This window comes from Lithobates pipiens, unplaced genomic scaffold (genome assembly GCF_037356315.1).
Source record: "Lithobates pipiens isolate NorthernLeopardFrog02 unplaced genomic scaffold, aLitPip1_a1.2 Scaffold_10, whole genome shotgun sequence".
NCBI classification, from domain to species: Eukaryota; Metazoa; Chordata; class Amphibia; order Anura; family Ranidae; genus Lithobates; species Lithobates pipiens.
The window spans coordinates 102368146-102386197 of NW_027507686.1; the positions used below are offsets into that span (position 1 = coordinate 102368146).

General features: G+C 45.8%; 2 pseudogenes; both read right to left on the reverse strand.

Moving 5' to 3' along the window:
* Nucleotides 1-10235: 10235 nt before the first annotated feature.
* LOC143943828 (5S ribosomal RNA) lies at nt 10236-10354 on the reverse strand (annotated as a pseudogene).
* A 118-nt stretch (nt 10355-10472) lies between these two features.
* LOC143952422 (5S ribosomal RNA) lies at nt 10473-10591 on the reverse strand (annotated as a pseudogene).
* Between the last annotated feature and the right edge of the window lie 7461 nt (nt 10592-18052).

Consider the following 18052-nt stretch of genomic DNA (forward strand, 5'->3'; position numbering starts at 1 on the left):
GACTAATGTCCTTGTGGTCCCATCTCAGCGACGGCCGCACCGCTCTCCGCTGGCAAAACTGTTCATCGTATCTCAGCCACGCGGTTCCCCCGTACACTCGGTAAGCTTCCCCAACCGAGTCCATGTAACAGAAAAGAACCGAACAATGCTCAGCGTTCTTTTCACCAATCACACTCGCCATGATGGCGAATGCTTGCATCCAATTCGCAAAGGTCCTCTGTATCAGTCTGTACCGCCGCTTCTCCTCGTCGTCTTTTTTAGTATCATCCGGCTTGACCCTGTCCAGGTTGAACTTCTCTAGTAGTGAAAATATCTCCACATACTCACCCTTCCATATTTTCTCCCGTACCTCTGGCTTCAAATGAGCCCCCAACGGCCCTTCAAAGCAGACATACACCTTGCATTCCGCCAAACGCACAATGTCTTGTCTAGTAGAGGACTCGCTCCCGCTCGATGCCTTAATGGGCACTGGCGGCTCCTGCCCCGTGGGCCCAGCCACTGCCGGGACCACCACTTCCGTGCCTTTTGCGACACCCCCGGACACCCCGCCAGAAGGGACCCACGCCACCGCCGGGCCAGCAGCAGCCCTCTCCTGGTGCTCAAACCTGCCCACCAGCTCCTTGATCCCAGCCAGAAAACCCAACAGCCCACTCTCTGCCCTGACAGCCCTACCTGTCCTCAAACTCCTCTGCTCCACCACCTCCTGTGTACCTGCACTCACAGCACCACCGGCACCTGCCAAAACAATCCCCCCACCAATAGGTAAACTTAAAGGGTACTCACCGGGCTGCACAGGAGCGATCCCACCAGCCGATCTCTCGGACACCCTAGCAGGGATTGGACTTCTCGGAACCTCCTCCTCCGATCCGGACACCTCACCCTCCGACCTGTGACCGGACATCAGCGCATCCTCTCCAGACAGCCCACCAGGGGACACGGCCCTGGCTGCCGAGGGTAAAACAGCCGACCTGGCCTGCCGCCGTGTTTATTGTTTTAAAATGCCTAGCTTGTCAATATTACAATTGAGTGCATTGTGTTTTAAAGGTTGTTAATGCAATCATTGAGGCCTAAAGCCCCATATCATCCTCCTTGTGTTTTTTAATGTTACCAATATCTCGTTGCAGATGACTGGAATGAGCACAAGATGTATGTGTGAAATGCGTCCACATGACCATAGTTTGGTGTCTTTGGTGTTATCTTTGTGAAACAATATAAAAGGTAATCGGAAGTTCTGGATCTGCAGTCATTTCTTTCTTCCTTCTGAATGGAATGATCTGGCTTTGTTCAGGTCTCAGCTTGGGGGGCGGACGTGCCGACTGGTGGCTCAGGTCTACCAGTGGGACAGGAAGAGCGGCTGGAGGGGGGGTTGGACGTCCCCTCTCGAACGGCTTTTAGCCGGCTTGGTTGTTATCACTAAAAAGTCAACCGTTCTAAAAAAAAAAAAAGTAACACCTATAAGCCACGAACGCAAATTTGCATACAGTAAGAGCGACGTCGTGCCCAAATATTGTCCTTTTCCAAAATTAATTCGGGACAAATGTACTAATCCCGGGAATGTCCCGGGAAATTCAGGACAGTTGGCAACTATGATATATATATAATCAGGGGGGGTGTATGGCCAGGGGGTTTCATGGGATTCTATTGTGCTTTCTGTCCAGTCGCTTTCTGCCCTTGCCTGCCCTGCGATTATGAGTCAGCCGCTGCTAGACCAAGACCCTTCCTTTCTTAGGTAAGGGTTTGTACCTCATGTTTTTTATTTTATTTTTTGTTTTTTTTGTGTTTATCCCAGACTAAAAGAGTGCCTTGCACTATTACTTTCGTTTCAGCCCTATACACAAGAGAACGTCTAATCAGACATCTGGTCATCACAACGGACGCACACGCCCAAGTTCGGCGCACAGCCGCTCAACTAGCTCTCATCATTCTAAGGAAAGAGCAAGATCCAAAAGGCATCGGTCAGCTAGCCCTCCCAGGCAGGTAAAAAGGGAATGTAGGGCGTGATGTGCACCCCCGATGACAGATAAACTGATCTGTAAAGACTGTTTTCAAGCCTGCACGGATCGCGAAAAGGCAGAGGTGGAACAAGTTACAGAGTTGATCAAAAGAGTGGTTAACCACTTGACCACTGGGCACTTAAACACCCTTAATAACCAGACCAATTTTCATCTTTCGGTGCTCTCACATTTTGAATGACAATTACTCAGTCATGCAACACTGGACCTATATGAAATTTTTGTCCTTTTTTTTACACAAATAGAGCTTTCTTTTGGTGGTATTTAATCACCGCTCGTTTTTTTTTTTTTGTGCTATAAAAGAAAAAATACAGAAAATTCTGTAAAAAAATGAATTTTTATTTGTTTCTGTTATAAAATTTAGCAGATTAGTAATTTTTTCTTCATAAATTTTGGCCAAAATTTATACTACTGCATATCTTTGGTAAAAATAAGTACAAATTGGTGGATATTATTTGGTCTTTGTGAAAGTTATAGAGTCCACAAGCTATGGTGCCAATATCTGAAAATTGATCACACCTGAAGTACTGACAGCCTATTTGAATTCTTGAGACCCTAACATGCCAGAAAAGTACAAATACCCCCCAAATGACCCCTTTTTGGAAAGAAGACATTCCAAGGTATTTAGTAAGAGGCATGATGAGTTTTTTTTAAGTTGCCATTTTTTCCCACAATTCTTTGCAAAATCAAGATTTTTTTTAGTTTTTTTATTTTTCTCACAAAATTGTCATATTATCAGTTTATATCTCACACACAGCATATGCATACCACAAATTACACCCCAAAACACATTCTGCTATTACTCCCGAGTACGGCGATACCACATGTGTGAGACTTTTACACAGTGTGGCCACATACAGAGGCCCAACATGCAGGGAGCTCCATCAGGCGTTCTGGAGCACCCAGGACAATTCTGACATTTCTCTCCTACATGTAAAAATCATCATTTATTTGCTAGAAAATTACAAAGAATCCCAAAACATTATATATGTTTTTTAGCAAACACCCTGGAGAATACAATGGTGGTCGTTGCAACTTTTTATCTCGCACGGTATTTGCGCAGCAATTTTTCAAATGCTTTTTTTTATTTTTAAAAACAGTTTTGTGCTTAAAAAAAAAAAACACAGTAAAGTTAGCCCAATTTTTGCATAATGTGAAAGATGAAGTTACGCTGAGTAAATAGATACCTAACATGTCACTCTTCAAAATTGCACACGCTCGTGGAATGGCGCCAAACATCTCTACTTAAAAATCCCCATAGGCGATGATTTAGATTTTTTTTTACTGGTTATATGTTTTGAGTTACAGAGGAGGTCTAGGGCTAGAATTATTGCTCTCGCTCTAACGTTCGCAGCGATACCTCACATGTGTGGTTTGAACACCGTTTTCATATGTGGACGGGACTTACGTATGCGTTCGCTTCTGCATGCGAGCACATGGGGACAGGGGCGCTTTAAAAAAAAAAAATTTTATTGTTCATTTTACTTTATTTATTCTAGTTTGACTTTTTTTCCCCAAAAATAAATTTTTTGATCACTTTTATTCCTATTACAAGGAATGTAAACATCCCTTGTAATAGGAATATGGCATAACAGGTCCTCTTTACAGTGAGATATGGGGTCAATGTTTTCTGTCCAAACTTTAATGGCATTAGACACCAAGGCTAAAGCCACAGCCAGTCTACATGCTCCTCCAGCCAACTGATAGGCTTTTTTCAAATCCATCTATATGCCTGTCCAGAGGATCTTTAAAAGGAGACCGAATCCTCCATAGGTAGAGTGATGTTCTTATTTAAACGCACCACTGCTGCATCAACTACTGGAGGTGTATCCAGGAAGGCTGTATCTGTCTTGGCCAGCGGGTACAACTTCTGGAGTCTATTTAGGGAGAAGCGTTTATCCGTCCTCTTCCATTCCCCTTCTATTAAATCCTTTAATTCTTCTAGAAAGGGAAAAAAATTAATTTCATTTTCAGAAATGGAAAAAAGGTTTTTGTCTTTTTAGGAGGCTCTTCCACCTCTTCCCAGCAGATAGCTTGTTTAACCGCCAAGACAAAAGGTTGTACTAATGAAAAATTAAACCCCGAGGGTTCTGATTCATCTGAGGAATCCTCTGTTTTGGCACTGTCCCCAGCAGATAAGGGAGGCGGGGTTGAAGAAGTGCCTGCTGGGTCCGCGGATGATTGACCCTGGTTAGTCATTTCTGACGTTTGACCCCTAAGCGTGGAGGGAGTTGTATGAATTAGCTCTGCTAATGAGTCTTTAACCACTTAACAACCGGCCCATAGTCGAATGACGGCTACAGGGCGGTTGTTTAACTCTGGGAGGCCGTCATATGACGTCCTCCCAGAATTCCGCTCTCGCGTGCCCCCTGGGGTGCGCACTCGAGAGCATCCTTGACTGCCGGGTCCACAGGACCCAGCGCATCACGGATCATGGTAAATGGCCGCTCATCGCGGCCGTTTACCACGTGATCACTCCAACAAATGACGGAGCGATCACTTGTAAACAAACCGGCGTCATAACATAACATATCGGTGTTCCTCCCTCCCCCTCTCTGTACCGATCGGTACAGCGGAGGGGGAAGAGATCAGTGTCAGCAGCGCTGTGGGCTGCATCTGCAGTGCCCACATCGCTGCTCACCGAAAATAACCCCATCATACCCTGCCATTACTCTGCAATACTCTGCTGCAATACTCTGCTGCAATACTCTGCAATACCCTGCAACAGCACTCTGCAATACCCTGCAACAACACTCTGCAATGCTCTGCAACACCCTGCAACACTCTGCAATGCTCTGCAACATCCGCCAATACCCTTCAACACTCTGCTCTGCAATGCTCTGCAACATCCGCCAATACCCTGCAACACTCTGCAATGCTCTGCAGCACCCGCCAATACCCTGCAACACTCTGCAACACCCACCAATACCCTGCAATACCCTGCAACACTCTGCAATACCCTTCAACACTCTGCAATACCCTGCAACACTCTGAAATGCTCTGCAACACCCGCCAATTCCCTGCAACACTCTGCAATGCTCTGCAACAACCACCAATACCCTGCAATGCTCTGCAACGCAATACTCTGCAACGTCATACTCTGAGATATCCAGTCATACTCTGAGATACCCAGTCATACTTGGAGATACCCAGTCATACTCGGAGATACCCAGCCATACTCGGAGATACCCAGCCATACTCAGAGATATCCAGCCATAGTCGGTGATACCAATAGACACCCCCCCCCCTCCCGCCGCCCTCTGGTGCTTCTACTGACTCGCCAATACGATCAAAGCCACAATCTTTTTTTTATTTTTTTTATTTTTTTCAGGCTTCCTAGCTTAGAGGTGAGATGCAGGGTCTTATTGACCCCATATCTCACTGTAAAGAGGACCTGTTATGCCATATTCCTATTACAAGGGATGTTTACATTCCTTGTAATAGGAATAAAAGTGATCAAAAAATTTATTTTTGGGGAAAAAAAGTCAAACTAGAATAAATAAAGTAAAATGAACAATAACATTTTTTTTTTTTAAAGCGCCCCTGTCCCCATGTGCTCGCATGCAGAAGCGAACGCATACGTAAGTCCCGCCCACATATGAAAACGGTGTTCAAACCACACATGTGAGGTATCGCTGCGAACGTTAGAGCGAGAGCAATAATTCTAGCCCTAGACCTCCTCTGTAACTCAAAACATATAACCAGTAAAAAAAAATCTATATCATCGCCTATGGGGATTTTTAAGTAGAGATGTTTGGCGCCATTCCACGAGCGTGTGCAATTTTGAAGAGTGACATGTTAGGTATCTATTTACTCAGCGTAACTTCATCTTTCACATTATGCAAAAATTGGGCTAACTTTACTGTGTTTTTTTTTTTTAAGCACAAAACTGTTTTTAAAAATAAAAAAAAGCATTTGAAAAATTGCTGCGCAAATACCGTGCGAGATAAAAAGTTGCAACGACCACCATTGTATTCTCCAGGGTGTTTGCTAAAAAACATATATAATGTTTTGGGATTCTTTGTAATTTTCTAGCAAATAAATGATGATTTTTACATGTAGGAGAGAAATGTCAGAATTGTCCTGGGTGCTCCAGAACGCCTGATGGAGCTCCCTGCATGTTGGGCCTCTGTATGTGGCCACACTGTGTAAAAGTCTCACACATGTGGTATCGCCGTACTCGGGAGTAATAGCAGAATGTGTTTTGGGGTGTAATTTGTGGTATGCATATGCTGTGTGTGAGAAATAAACTGATAATATGACAATTTTGTGAGAAAAATAAAAAAACTAAAAAAAATCTTGATTTTGCAAAGAATTGTGGGAAAAAATGGCAACTTAAAAAAAACTCATCATGCCTCTTACTAAATACCTTGGAATGTCTTCTTTCCAAAAAGGGGTCATTTGGGGGGTATTTGTACTTTTCTGGCATGTTAGGGTCTCAAGAATTCAAATAGGCCGTCAGTACTTCAGGTGTGATCAATTTTCAGATATTGGCACCATAGCTTGTGGACTCTATAACTTTCACAAAGACCAAATAATATCCACCAATTTGTACTTATTTTTACCAAAGATATGCAGTAGTATACATTTTGGCCAAAATTTATGAAGAAAAAATTACTAATCTGCTAAATTTTATAACAGAAACAAATAAAAATTCGTTTTTTTACAGAATTTTCTGTATTTTTTCTTTTATAGCACAAAAAAAAAAAAACGAGCGGTGATTAAATACCACCAAAAGAAAGCTCTATTTGTGTAAAAAAAAGGACAAAAATTTCATATAGGTCCAGTGTTGCATGACTGAGTAATTGTCATTCAAAATGTGAGAGCACCGAAAGATGAAAATTGGTCTGGTTATTAAGGGTGTTTAAGTGCCCAGTGGTCAAGTGGTTAACCACTCTTTTGATCAACTCTGTAACTTGTTCCACCTCTGCCTTTTCGCGATCCGTGCAGGCTTGAAAACAGTCTTTACAGATCAGTTTATCTGTCATCGGGGGTGCACATCACGCCCTACATTCCCTTTTTACCTGCCTGGGAGGGCTAGCTGACCGATGCCTTTTGGATCTTGCTCTTTCCTTAGAATGATGAGAGCTAGTTGAGCGGCTGTGCGCCGAACTTGGGCGTGTGCGTCCGTTGTGATGACCAGATGTCTGATTAGACGTTCTCTTGTGTATAGGGCTGAAACGAAAGTAATAGTGCAAGGCACTCTTTTAGTCTGGGATAAACACAAAAAAAACAAAAAATAAAATAAAAAACATGAGGTACAAACCCTTACCTAAGAAAGGAAGGGTCTTGGTCTAGCAGCGGCTGACTCATAATCGCAGGGCAGGCAAGGGCAGAAAGCGACTGGACAGAAAGCACAATAGAATCCCATGAAACCCCCTGGCCATACACCCCCCCTGATTATATATATATCATAGTTGCCAACTGTCCTGAATTTCCCGGGACATTCCCGGGATTAGTACATTTGTCCCGAATTAATTTTGGAAAAGGACAATATTTGGGCACGACGTCGCTCTTACTGTATGCAAATTTGCGTTCGTGGCTTATAGGTGTTACTTTTTTTTTTTTTTAGAACGGTTGACTTTTTAGTGATAACAACCAAGCCGGCTAAAAGCCGTTCGAGAGGGGACGTCCAACCCCCCCTCCAGCCGCTCTTCCTGTCCCACTGGTAGACCTGAGCCACCAGTCGGCACGTCCGCCCCCCAAGCTGAGACCTGAACAAAGCCAGATCATTCCATTCAGAAGGAAGAAAGAAATGACTGCAGATCCAGAACTTCCGATTACCTTTTATATTGTTTCACAAAGATAACACCAAAGACACCAAACTATGGTCATGTGGACGCATTTCACACATACATCTTGTGCTCATTCCAGTCATCTGCAACGAGATATTGGTAACATTAAAAAACACAAGGAGGATGATATGGGGCTTTAGGCCTCAATGATTGCATTAACAACCTTTAAAACACAATGCACTCAATTGTAATATTGACAAGCTAGGCATTTTAAAACAATAAACACGGCGGCAGGCCAGGTCGGCTGTTTTACCCTCGGCAGCCAGGGCCGTGTCCCCTGGTGGGCTGTCTGGAGAGGATGCGCTGATGTCCGGTCACAGGTCGGAGGGTGAGGTGTCCGGATCGGAGGAGGAGGTTCCGAGAAGTCCAATCCCTGCTAGGGTGTCCGAGAGATCGGCTGGTGGGATCGCTCCTGTGCAGCCCGGTGAGTACCCTTTAAGTTTACCTATTGGTGGGGGGATTGTTTTGGCAGGTGCCGGTGGTGCTGTGAGTGCAGGTACACAGGAGGTGGTGGAGCAGAGGAGTTTGAGGACAGGTAGGGCTGTCAGGGCAGAGAGTGGGCTGTTGGGTTTTCTGGCTGGGATCAAGGAGCTGGTGGGCAGGTTTGAGCACCAGGAGAGGGCTGCTGCTGGCCCGGCGGTGGCGTGGGTCCCTTCTGGCGGGGTGTCCGGGGGTGTCGCAAAAGGCACGGAAGTGGTGGTCCCGGCAGTGGCTGGGCCCACGGGGCAGGAGCCGCCAGTGCCCATTAAGGCATCGAGCGGGAGCGAGTCCTCTACTAGACAAGACATTGTGCGTTTGGCGGAATGCAAGGTGTATGTCTGCTTTGAAGGGCCGTTGGGGGCTCATTTGAAGCCAGAGGTACGGGAGAAAATATGGAAGGGTGAGTATGTGGAGATATTTTCACTACTAGAGAAGTTCAACCTGGACAGGGTCAAGCCGGATGATACTAAAAAAGACGACGAGGAGAAGCGGCGGTACAGACTGATACAGAGGACCTTTGCGAATTGGATGCAAGCATTCGCCATCATGGCGAGTGTGATTGGTGAAAAGAACGCTGAGCATTGTTCGGTTCTTTTCTGTTACATGGACTCAGTTGGGGAAGCTTACCGAGTGTACGGGGGAACCGCGTGGCTGAGATACGATGAACAGTTTTGCCAGCGGAGAGCGGTGCGGCCGTCGCTGAGATGGGACCACAAGGACATTAGTCTGTGGATGCGCCCGATGACGTCGGCGAGGGCACTGGGGCAGTTTTTTCAGGGGGGGCGGTGGATCTTCCGCTCCCAGACAATCGGCCAGTAGAAAGAAGGGAACGTGTCGGCAGTTCAACGAGGGATCCTGTAAGTTCGGCAGATCCTGTCGGTACAAGCACGAGTGTTCTGGCTGCGGGGGAACGCACCCGTTGTCACGCTGTTTTAAACAGGGCAGGAACAGATCTGGGGATGCTGCGCAAAAGAGGGAGGATGCCAGTGATGGTGGAAAGGATGCGACCGTTTCTCAGTAGGTATCCGGATAGGAAGGCAGCACGCCTCTTGGAGGAGGGTTTCACAGAGGGGTTTCGGATACCGGGTAGGTTAGAGGTACCGCGGAACCTGAAGTCGGCCTTGCTGCATCCTGACGTGGTTTCTATGAAGCTGCGTAAGGAGGTAGAGTTGGGACGGATGGGAGGCCCTTTTCCGGTGGCACCTTTCCCTGATCTTGTGGTTTCTCCTTTGGGGGTGGTTCCAAAGAAGGAACCGCAGAAATTTCGGCTAATTCACCACTTGTCTTTTCCGAAAGGGGGGTCGGTCAATGATGCCATTGATCCTGAGGAGTGTACAGTTAGCTACACGTCCTTTGATGCAGCGGTGAGTTGGGTCCACCGATATGGGCGGGAGGCGCTGATGACGAAAACAGACATTGAGTCGGCTTTTCGGTTGCTCCCCGTCCATCTCGAAAGTTTTCGGTTGTTGGGGTGTCATTGGGATAACATGTTTTATGTTGACCGTTGCCTCCCCATGGGGTGCTCCATTTAATGCGTGGTGTTTGAAACATTTAGCTCATTTGTGGAATGGGTGGTGCGGGATGTCGCAGGGCTGAACTCTGTTATCCATTATTTGGATGACTTTCTCTGTGTGGGTCCGCCGGATTCCAGAGTGTGCGGGGTGTTGCTGGCGACGCTGGAACACGTAGCGGAACGGTTCGGCATCCCGTTGGCACCCGACAAGACGGAAGGGCCCAGGAAGGTCATCACCTTTCTGGGTATTGTGTTGGATTCTGAAGCGATGGAATGCAGGTTGCCGGAGGACAAGCTTGTGGATCTGAAAACCGTCAGGGTGATGTGGCCGTAGGAAATTTTGTTGGCCACTCTCACCCCTCTTGACAAACCCCAAGATGGTCACCTCGGCAAAAAAAAAAAACAGGTCGTCGACGCCAACAACATATTATAAAAAGCCTACGGCACCTTGTACTCCCAAGCGGTCTCCCACCCAGGTACTAACCAGACCCAACCCTGCTTAGCATCCGAGATCAGACAAGACTGTGTGCATTCAGGGTGATGTGGCCATAGGCAATCTTGCTGGCCAATCTCAACCCTCTTGACCCCATATGAAAGGGTCACAAGATGGTCACCTCGGCAAACAAGCAGAAAAATGAAACAGGTCGTCGACGCCAACAACATATTAAAAAAAGCCTACGGCACCTGGTATTCCCAGGAGGTCTCCCATCCAGGTACTAACATGGCCTGACCCTGCTTAGAATCCGAGATCAGATGATATCTAGCGGATTCAGGGTGATGTGGCCTTAGGCGATCTTGCTTGCCACTCTCAACCTTCTTGACAAACACCAAGATGGTCACCTCGGCAAACAAGCAGAAAAATAAAATAGGTCTTCGACGCTGACTACACATTAAAAAAAGCCTGCGGCACCTGGTATTCCTGGTGCCACCTGGTGATGTGGCACCGGCTCTAGTAGAGCAGCCATTTACTATTTACAATGCCTATGAAATCTACTCTGTTGGGACCACAGAGCATATGCGCAAGGGGAAATCACTGGCAATGCATTCTACACTGCTCCAAGGTGGGCATACTAATGAGCAGCAAACGGGTAGTTAACAGCATTATATACAAACAATGCTACAGTGGGCTTGGGGGGGGGGGGTCCTGTCTAAATCCTGCTCTAGCAAATGGGCAGCAAGTGATATCTATGTGCATTGTGCCTGAACCCTACTCTGTTTTTGCTTGCTACTGGCTACACTATACATGGACATTAATGAATAGTTTTCATTGAAAACTTTCATATGGGGGCGCATGCGTGCGATCGCGGGAGATGGCAGCCTAATCCCCGTGCTCCGCGCCACCGGCCGCTTCACCTTCGGCCAATAGAGCACTACTGCCGAACCACCGCAGACAGCATAGCTCCTGGAACGGCGGAGATCACCGGGCACCCGCGGATATGCACCGTTCGCAAAAACACAAACTTAAATTCCCTAAACAGCCTAAAATAGCTGCCGCTGTGGGGAGGGACAAGATGGCGCCCGAACCTCCGGAGCCAGAAGATGATACTACCAGGTTCTCTGCAGCTCCTCCAGCTTCCCCCACGGACAGCCTGCTGCAATATCCCTCGGATCTGGTAAGCCCTGATAATCAGCAAGAAGATGACATGCTGGTAAAATTCCGCTCCATAGTGCGGGATGAGATTACTATAGCCTCACGCAAGCTCTCCTCAGACCTCATGCGGGGCCTTAAAGAACTAGGCCACCGCACAAACCAACTAGAACAGCGCATGGACTTAACTACTACAGTTCTTGAGGGCCATGAGGAGGAAGTTGACAAATTGCATGCTGAGCTGGATGTGCTGCGTGATAAATTAGAAGATTCTGAAAATAGGGCCCGCAGAGACAATCTGAGGCTCCGAGGACTTCCTGAAGTTATCACTGATTTGCAAGGCACGGTCACGGCTCTTTTTAGGGAGTTGGCCCCAGAGATCCCACTTGAACGTCTCGAATTTGATCGTATCCATCGATCCTTGGCGCCCAAACCTACCGATGGACCACCTAGGGATGTTATTATCAAGCTTCATTTTTATCGCACCAAAGAAAGACTTTTGCAGGCAGCAAGAGATCGCCCGGAAATTTCTTTCCAAAATCATTCTTTGCAATTGTTCTCTGATCTCTCTCCGGTTACAATTGCCAAGCGGAGAACCCTGAAACCTTACCTTCACGTTTTGCAATCCAACGGTACTAAATACAGATGGGGTTTTCCTTTCAAACTTTCCTTTTTCTACCAAGGTCGCAACGTCCAAGCTTCTTCTGTGTCTGATCTGAAACACCACTTCCAAGAACTTCACCTGGATCTCCCTGCATCTCAAGAAGGCCCCTCTACTCTGCATCCACAGAGGTCTCAGCCTCTCCGCGGTCCTTCGCAAGTCCCCAGACAGGGCTCCCAGGGCTCCCAGGCCCTTCGTTCACTTCAAGCCCAGCGCTTCCAGGTAGCTTCTAATGGATGAAAACCTGAACTACTTCTGACTGGAACTGTTGTCTCCCTCGGGTCCAGTATCCCGTAGAGGCTCTTTGGAGCCGTACTGATGGTAACCTTTTTTCTTGGGGGGTATACTTATTATTTTATCTGTTCGTTTTTTTTTTCCCCCTACTGGTTATGGACCGTGTGTGTTTTTTTTTGTTTGTTTTTTTGGGTGGGGGATCCCTTGAGGACCCCACCAATTTCAGGTTTGACTTGGGAGCTAGTGTCTACTCCCACTACGTTGGTAATATATGTTTACTGGTATTATGTGTGCTCATGTTGTTTTTGTTTTTTTTCTATGGTTTATAGATAATATAGGCCGAAGGGGTCCGGTGGACCACTGCGCCCCTAAGGAGTCGATACTTGTCTGGGACTATGGTCCCAGCCAACCACCGACCTTTTAGTGGGCTGTCGGACCCACGTTTGTTCGCACTAATGTTTAGCCCACGATTAATACACCGGGATTTTCCCGGCTTTATTGTGCTTGTTCTTTCTTTCCTCTTCTACTGCTTACCTCTTCTCGCTTTCCATCCCTCTTTTTCTTTGCTCTTCTTCAGGTCCTTTGGGGTCGTGCCCGCTGCCATGTATATGATGTCTAATACCCCCTGACGATGACTTTGCATTGGTTATCCCTGAATGTTCAGGGCATGAATTCCCCACAAAAAAGGGTAAAGATATTTAAATACCTTAAAAAACAGCGTATACATGTAGTATGTTTGCAAGAAACCCATTTCTCCTCTTCCTCTAGCCCTAAGTACTTTGACGCCCAATACCCCCAGGTATTTTTAGCTAATGGACCGACCAAACAGAGGGGAGTGCTGATAGCTTTTCATAAGTCTGCCCCTTTCAAATGTACTAAACAAATAGCTGACCCCGACGGTAGGTATCTCTTGTTGGTAGGATCAATTCAGGATGTTGAGGTAACTGTGATGACGTATTATGCTCCTAACTCCAACCCGGGCCCTTTTTTATCGCACGTTTGTTCTCTTTTGTTATCTCACCAAATGGGGACCTTGCTTTTAGCCGGGGATTCAAATGTTGCCCTTGATCCAAGATTGGACAAATATCCATCGGAATGTTTGGTTGCGACATCCGCTGCTAAAACTTTTTCCCATTCCCTACGTTCCCATGATTTAGTAGACTTGTGGAGGGAATTTCACCCAACGAGTAGAGATTTTACGTACTATTCCCATCCACACCATTCCCATTCTAGAATAGACCACATGATAATGCTCAGAAAACACCTCCCACTGATAGAATCCGTCTCTATTTTGGCGGCTCCCTGGACGGATCATGACCCAATACTGGTGGTCTGTCGGTCCTTAGTACATAACCCCCACAGATCCGCATGGATTATGAATGACTCCTTATTGGCACTCCCAGATATTAGGGAAGATCTTCTTAGAGCTTCCGAGGAATACTTTCGTATTAATTCTCAAACCGTCTCCTCCCCGGTGACCCTCTGGGAAGCCTATAAGGCCGTGCTTCGGGGGCACATTATACAGATAGCATCTAAATGGAAAAAAGAGAGGCTAAAACTGCAAGCGATGTTAGAATCCCGGTTCGAGACCATTTCCACATCTTTTAAACAATCCCCCACCCCAAATAATCGTAGGCTTCTGGACCAGGCTCGTATGGAATTGGACCTTAGCCTCACAGACCAGGCGGAGCGTGTGCTCCGCTGGTCTAGACAACATTGGTACGTTAAAGCGAACAAACCTAACGCGATGTTGGCTAAAAGGCTACGGACTTTTAACCCCAAACCTTCCCCTATTACCCTACGCACTCGACACAATGTGCTCACCAGCAACCCGATCCGTATACTAGAAGAATTCCGGTACAGACTCTTTAAGCTATATTCTGCTCTTGACTCAGGTAGTGAGCGAGCTCGGGCAGATTTTCTGCAACACATCTCGCTCCCGACCTTGTCTGAGACACATAGGGAGCTTATGGACCGTGACATACAAGAATCTGAGGTGAAACAATGTATTAGGGATTTAAAGGTTGGTAAGAAGCCTGGTCCAGATGGCTTCACAGCCCTCTATTATAGAAAGATGGTGGATGCAATAACTTCTCCTCTGACCAACATGTTAAATGCAGTTAAAAACGGACAAAAACTAACACAATTCTTTTCTTCCCCGTTTAATTAAGAAGGACCAGGTGGGGTTCGTCCCCATGAGACAAGCAGGGGATGCCATCAGGAGAATCATTGAATTACAGTTTGTAGCTCGTAACCGCTGTTTGGAGTCTATGCTTTTATCTCTGGATGTGAATAAGGCCTTTGACACTCTGTCCTGGCCTTACCTTATGTCAGTGCTCCGCCATTATGGATTTGGTGCCCCGTTTATGCGGTGGTTGGAGGCCCTATATGATGCCCCTCAAGCTAAAATAAAATATTATGGATTTGAATCTCCTGTTTTTCCCATACGGAGGGGTACTCGGCAGGGCTGTCCGCTCTCACCCCTATTGTTTATCTTGGCCTTGGAGCCGCTGGCCGAGGCGATTCGCTCACATCCAGACATAAAATGCATTCCGATTGCTGGTTCTGAGCACAAAATGTCATTATTTGCAGATGATATCCTATTGACACTGACGTCTCCTAACCCAACCTATTCTCCCTATTGGACTCCTTTGCATCTTTCTCTGGTCTACGAGTCAATCCCACTAAATCAAAAGCTATGTCGGTAAATCTCCCTCTATCAGAATTGGCCTCCTTGAAAATGAATTTCTCTTTTCAGTGGCTCCCCTCGCTGCCCTATTTAGGGATACGTCTTACTCCTACCTATGAGGGCTTGTACCAGGCAAATTTTCCCCCTCTATTTAGGAAACTTACTGACTCGTTATCTTCTTGGACTCACCTTCCGCTCTCCTGGTTCGGCAGAATAGTCGCGGTACGCATGACTTATCTCCCAAAATTATTGTACTTTTTTTGAGTGTTACCGGTGCCGGTAGCTTCCCATATCCTCCGACTTCATCAAAAGAGATTGCTAAAATTTATATGGAGCTCCTCTAGGCCCCAAATTCATAAGCAAATAATGTACGCTCGTCGAATTAATGGAGGCTTCTCGTTCCCTAACCTTCAAGCCTATTATGCTGCGGCGACCGTGGCTCCCTTGGCCCACCTTCACGACACTTATCAAATGCCTTTGTGGGCTACCATGGACCTTGTTGATTCTCATCCTATTCCTATCTCCTCAATACCATGGTTGCCCCCAAAGGATCGCCCGAGTGGGTTTGGGCCTTGTATGACTCACTCCCTCCTGGTCTGGGATTCTGTCAAATACTCGGCGGGATTACTGTCCCCCCATCTGCCATTATTACGTCTTGTTCATTGCCCTTTGTTCCCTCCTAGCTGCTTAAATCCTAGGCAATTCTCCTGGTGGGTGGATAATGGTTTTACGGATGTCCATTCTCTGCTCACCCCAATGAGAGTGCTTACATTTGACTCCCTGAGATCTTCCCATGATATCCCCCTTAGAGAGCATTACAGTTACCTTCAACTCAAGCATTTTATTCAACAGTTTCTCAAAGCTCTTCCTACCCCGTACGTATTGACCCCCTTTGAACGTGTCTGTAGGTCCCAACCTCATTCCTCCGGACTAATATCTTTGATTTATTCCTTTATTACTACTTTTAAGAAACCCCCCGTTAGGAAGTATCATCTTCAATGGGAAACGGACCTGGGCAGGAGGTTGGATGTAGAGGACTGGCAGACCATGACATTGTCCCTTATGAAAAGTTCCAGGAATGTGTCCATCCTCGAGAATGCATATAAAGTTTTTTACAGGTGGTATTATACGCCATCCAGGATAGCTCGCTTTATCCCCTCCTACTCACCCAATTGCTTTCGGGGCTGTGCAAGTGCAGGCACCATGGCCCATATTTGGTAGTCATGCCCTAAGGCCTGTAGATTATGGATTAGGGTTTATACCCTACTGCGTAATATGCTCCACTCTAATTTTAGAAGGGACCCCTTCGTAGCCCTTTTATGTAAACCTATCCCAGAACTTTTTCGCCCGGAGAGGCAGCTAGCCCAGCATCTTTTTAGTGCCACTAAGATTACCATCGCAAGAGCGTGGAAAACTCCAACACTTAGCTTTCAAGCTGTTAAAAACCGCATGAACGATATAATGATTAACGAAAAACTGACATCATTTACCTCTGACACCCATGCCAAATTCCAAAAAGTGTGGCAACTTTGCTTTTTACCTTTTTCTTTACTCCCTCTTTGTGGGTACTCTTACCCACGGTCTGTATTCTATCTATTCAGCTTTTTTTTTCTATTTGTCCTTTTTGGTGACTCCCATTTAGAGGAGTCGACATGTGGTTGAAGATTATACTGATATGAGATATTTTGAAGACGAGAAGGCTCATTTTAGAGAGGAAAATTCCATTTTCTTTTTATCTTTATTTTTTTCCATCGCTCCTTCTATATGTCTGTTTAGCAGCACAGCCCGGCACCTATGTGTCTTTATATCAATATTTTTGATGTTACCTGAGCTAGGCTGCACTATATATGGCCTTTTTGAGACGCAATTGAATTTACAATATGATTATCTGTTTATACTGGGCCTTTGTTTTTTTTGTTTTTTTTTGTTTTTGTTTTTTTTCTCTTCTTTTGCTACCTTTATTGTCTTGTGGAACATTATAACACTTATGTATCCTCCCCTCATCGAGACATTCATTTCCTTTTCCCTCATTTTTCTGTCTGATGTCTCAGTCACATGTCTGAATTGCTATGTTATGCTTAATTTTCAATAAAATATTTGTAAAAGAAAACTTTCATATGGTTTAAATTATGGACGTTTAAACCTATTTGTGTGGGAATGGCATGTGTCATACCTTTTCCACTATGGGGAGAAGACATCTTGACCCAGTCCCTAAAGTCTGAACCAAGAATAGGGCACGTTGATTTTGGCCTGGCCAAAGTTTGTTGGCTGTAGTATGGTGCCCTCATACTCTAACCAAGAAAAGCTAAGAACCATTCCAAGATCAAAACACCGAATTCCCAGGAAGAAAGGATGAACAGTTAGAATAGGATCTGCCATTCGCTTCATAAGCCATAACCAAACATTTGGACTGCCTGCCATGTTGCCCTGGAAGCAGTTGGAAGAGAGACTGAATCAGATCTAGCCCGGCCTTCTCAGAGGAATGAGCACTCTTCCGCCAGTCCAGCACGAACTGAGATTGACCCAGTCCCTCAGCCTTCTACTTCAGAACAACCTAGCAACCAGACTAGAGGCTTAATTATAGCCTACAATTGAAATGTAAGATGGTCTAACACTTAGTAAATTCAAATTTACATGGGCTGGTCGCCTGGCAGCTTTCAAAATGATGACCTTACCAAAATTAATATATCAACTCAGGTCCCTTCCAATATGTATCCCTAAATACTACTTTAAATCCTTACAAAGCAGTTTGGGAAAATATCTATGGAATGGCAAAAAATCCCGTTGCGCATACCATATACTAATTAAATATAGAAATATAGGTGGTGCGACCGTACCTGATCTACAGGATTATTATGACGCAACTCTTTTGACCCAATTGCAAGAATGGTTCTTGCCTACTCCTAAAACTTTATGGGGACAAATTGAGAAAGACATCACACGACAGCCTAATATGCAATTCTGGTTACTTAGTAGGAAAATTAAGTCCACAATTACAGCTCAATACCCACCAACGATGAAAGCGACGCTACACTCTTGGCAGAGAATCATCACATACAAATGGGATAAAACTCCAATCA